The following is a 4,845-nucleotide window of genomic DNA, read 5'->3' as shown; positions in this document are numbered from 1 at the left end:
GGATAGATGCATAGATGAATGGATGGATGGATGGGCAAATGGACAGATGGATATGTGTGTATATATATACATATATGTATATAAATACAACCAGGGAATCAAGAGAGCAATCTATTGGTACTTAGCAGAATTTTACACATACATATACATATATCTAAATATATAAATATATTTAATTTTAATTTTGCTATATATAGTTCATTTTAATTGTTTAAATGTGTATCTATATCCAAATATAAAAAATATATCTCTATATATTTAATTTTAATTTTTCTATATAGAGTTAATTTTAATATTTGTCATGCCCTGATAGACTGTTCTTCTGATTGTCTCTTCAAGTTTATATTCTCATCATAGTACATGATGCTTCTCCCTTTCTCATATTCTCACCAGAACTTGCCATCATCAGGTATAGTTTCGCAATCACTTCTCTGATTTACCAGTAATGTTTAACATTTCTTTGTATCTTGTTAACAATTTGGGCTTCTCCTTATGAAATTTCCATCTCATAGACTTCACTCATCTTTGTTCTAGACTTCCTTTCTACTTTTCTTTGGAAGAAGCTTCTTACTGTCTAGATATTAATCTTTTATTGGTTCTAAAATAACGTTTCTGTGAACATTTGTGTCCAGGTTTTTGAGTAAACATAAGTTCTCGTCTCTCTAGGATAAATGCCCAGGAGTGCAATTGTTGGGTTGTAGAGTACTTGTGTGTTTAGTTTTATAAGAAACTGCCAAACAACTTTTCAGACTGACTGTAACATTTTACATTCTCACCAGGAAAGTGTGAGTCATCCAGTTTCTCAACATCCTCACCAGAGTTTGGTGTTGTCACTTTATTTTAGCTATTCTGACAAATGTGGTTCAATGGGCCTTTCCCTAATGGTGTCTTGTGTTGAACATCTTTTCAGGTGCTTATTTGCCAACTGTGTATCCTCTTCAGTAAAAACCTGTTTATATCTTTTGCTCATTTCCTAATTGTAATTTTTTAACTGTTGAGTTTTTGAGAAATCTTTATACATTCTAGATACTAGTCCTTTGTCCTTTTTACCAGTTTGAACAAAGTATAAAAACCTTATTCCCTTGAAGGATCCACTAAATAAAATCTGTAATTGCCTTCTGACATTTTGTGCAGCAGGCCCACAGAGAAAGACGGGTGTCACTTTTCTAACTAGGATGATCGACAAGGATTAGCATGAAGATTTATGCTTGCTATTCTACGTGTGGGCAGGAGATAATGTCTTAAACCTAGAGTTTCACTTGGGTATTTCTTAGTGCTTCTATGTACAGTAATGAATTCTAAAGAGCAATTTCAGTCACCCACCACAAAAAGAGGAGAGTAAGGAAGAGCTCAAACCCTTCAGGCATGAAGGCCTCATATATTCTACCAGGCATCAACACAGACCTGCCAAACTGGTAGCGAAGGTGAAAGGAATCTAGAAAGAGTATCGGAGCATAGAGATGACAAACTTTATTTATAACTTTAAGACAACCTACAGTAATGGGGACTGTATCTTGTTTCACTACTCTTTTGCTTAAAACTTTCCAGCTAATACTGGCCAACACCTTGAAGGATATTGAGTTGTATACCTACCCTACTTGGGAATCAGTGAGGCTCAGTGCATTTTAACAACAACTGTAGTCCCCATATTATAGAATGGGAGATGAATGAAATGGGAAGCTTACGGATCTGAGTGAAAACGCATGGATTATCTTACATACAAACCTGGTGCACTTCTTCAGTGATAATACAGGGAACCAAATTCATGAATTTTATATTACATTTTTTAAAGATTTTATTTTTTATTTATTTGTCAGGGGGGCACAAGCAGCGGGAGTGGCAGAGGAAGAAGGAGGCTCCCTGCTGAATGAGGAGCCAGAGGTGGGACTCGATCCTAGGACCCTGAGATCATGACCTGAGCCAAAGGCAGACGCCTAACCAACTGAGCCACCCACACGCCCCTGAAATTCTTGAATTTTAAATGTCGAATGTGCCTCACATTCTCAGAATAAGCACTGCTTGGTCATGATGTATTATTCTTTTTATACAAACTTTCAATTTGCTAAGTTCTATTTGATAATACTTTGCTGAGGATGTCTGCCGCTTTGCAATTCTTTATTTTACTGTTTTCTGCCATTATCTTTCTTCCCTTTCTTTGTTCAAGATTACTCTTGTTGCTCTGTCTCCCACTTTATTAATTTGAATACTCAGATCCTTTGTTCCAACTGCAGTTCTTTCCTGGTAAGTTTATTTAAAACTAAAGCTATCTTTTATTACTGCTTTTGATTTATAGTTTGTTTCTCTTTATTGTTTCTTTATTGTTTCCAATTCTTCCATAATTTCTCTCATAATTTTCTTTTGAACCCAAAGTTTAATTAGTATACTTCACCTCATATTTAGTAACACCTTCTTAGATTTCTAGATATTTGGTAATTTTAAAGCTTTTCTTTAATTATTAATTTCTAAACCTTAGAGCATTACAATTAGAGAACATATTTACATGCATCATAGTTCATATGTGGAAAACACACACATATTTCTTTTTTAGAACTTACTGAGAATTGGAGTGCCTGGGGGCTCAGTCAATTAAGCATCTGCTTTCAGCTCAGATTGTGATCCCAAAGTCCTGGGATCAAGCCCTGCAACAGGTTCCCTACTTGGCCGGAAGCCTGCTTCTCCCTCTCCCACTCCCGCTGCTTGTGTTCCCTTTCTCACTGTGTCTCTCTGTCAAATAAATAAACAAAATCTTAATTTTTTAAAAAGATTTTGTTTATTTATTTGATACAGAGAGAGAGATATCACAAGTAGGCAGAGAGGCAGAGAGAGAGGCAGAAGCAGGCTCCCTACTGAGCAGAGAGCCCAATGCAGGCCTTGATCCCAGGACCCTGAGATCATGACCTGGGCTGAAGGCAGAGGCTTAACCCATTGAGCCACCCAGGTGCCCCAATAAAATCTTAAGTAAAAAAAAAAAGAACTTACTGAGACTTCCTTCATAGCATCATATATACTGATACTTTATTTTTTATTAAAAGGATGGGAATTCCCTGTTAGGTGCTGATATAATATGAATAAGAAACTTAAATCATTTCCATTTGCTGTATTTTCTTCTGATTTTTTCTTTCCCACTGTTTCCCATTTAAGAGGCCTTTTTTTTTTCCTGAGATTGGTTTGAAAGTTACACATCTATTTTGAAAGCTAAGATGCTTTCCTTTAACTTAAAACACATGATCTTAATTTATATCCATGGCTCTCTTAAATACTTCTCTATTTTGCCCAAGAGAGACAAGTTATTTATCATGCTCTCCTGTCCTTATATTCCCCTACTAGCATCTACTACAGTGAGTTGACACTGTTTAGCATTTTAGAATTTTATTTCAGATGTTTTTTAAACATGTAAGCAAATATTTGGATGGATATTAATTTTTATATTTACAGTTATTTTCTTTAATACTTTTCAAATTTTATTCATCTTCCTATATCCAGTATGTGATTGACACACCTGAATTTAATCTTCTTATTGTTCCTTTGTAATCCTCTCTCTCTCTTTAGAAACTTAAGATGTTCTCCCTGGGGTTGCCTGGATGACTCAGTGGTTAAGCATCTGCCTTAGGCTCAGGCCATGATCTCAGGGTCCTGGGATTGAGCCCTGCATCGGGCTCTCTGCTCAGCAGGGAAGCTACTTCCCTCTCTCTCTTTGCCTGCCTCTGCCTACTTGTGATCTCTCTCTGTGTCAAATAAATAAACAAAATCTTAAAAAAAAATGTTCTCTTTGTGGTGTTCTTTAATTCCACTACGATGAATTTAGAGATAATTTAATTACCTTTGATTGGAACTTCATGGGCTTTTTCATTAGAAGAATGAAACGAAGTCCTTGAAATATTTCCTTCCATCCACTTTTTCTGTCTTTTTATAGGACTCCTATTTTCTAGATGTTGGCACTTTTATTTATATTCTCTATCTCTCTAACTCCCCACCCCCCTTATTCTTCCATATTTCTATTCTTCACTGCTTGCTGCCTTTAAGAGAGTTACACAACCTGATATTCTGTTTCTGATTCACTAATCCATTCTTTACGTGTATCCATTCTGCTATTTATCTCATCTGTTGAATTATTAACTTCAGCTATTATGTTTCTTAACTAATACTTCCAATTTGTTCTTTTTATGTTTCATATTCTTAATATCCTCCCTAATATCCTTGAGTATATTCATAAGGTTTTTTCCAATAATTTAGATTCATGTTGTATATGTTGTTCATTTGTATTTATTCTATTTGTACTTTCAGATGTCAGGTTAGTTTCACATGTGAACTTATGTTCACCAGGAATATCATTACCCTGTTTGGTAATAGGTTTTCAGAAGATCCAAAGGTCAGGCCCTAGCTTGTCCCTCTAGGTACTCACCTAGAGGAGGAGAGGGGGACAGGGTAATCCTAAAGAAGAATGTCTCAAATTCCACATAATTATTATTAGCCACTCCTGCTGTTGCCACTTCACTGACAATATCTGTGGTCACTAGGAAGAAGACACCTCCTTAACTTGTATTCCAATAGCCTCGAAGATTTAGAGAGTGACTGAGTGCCCACACACTCTCCTTTTTCATGAGCTCTTCATGCTTGCAGGGCTTTTAATTGCCATCATGACACCTGACTATAGCAGAGATGGCTGGTTTTCCCCTAATATAAGGTTTGTACTTCGTCCATGCTAATATAATATTAGATTATGGCCACCAAGTATAAAGAATACATTTCTCAGGCCCAGTTGCAGCTGGGTGAGGCCAAGCAACCAAGTTCTGGCCAATAGGATATAAATGGAAAAGGTGAGTACCACTTCTCCAGGTTTTTTCC

The sequence above is a fragment of the Lutra lutra genome, chromosome 16 (assembly GCF_902655055.1).
Source record: "Lutra lutra chromosome 16, mLutLut1.2, whole genome shotgun sequence".
NCBI classification, from domain to species: Eukaryota; Metazoa; Chordata; class Mammalia; order Carnivora; family Mustelidae; genus Lutra; species Lutra lutra.
This window is presented reverse-complemented; position numbering follows the sequence as displayed.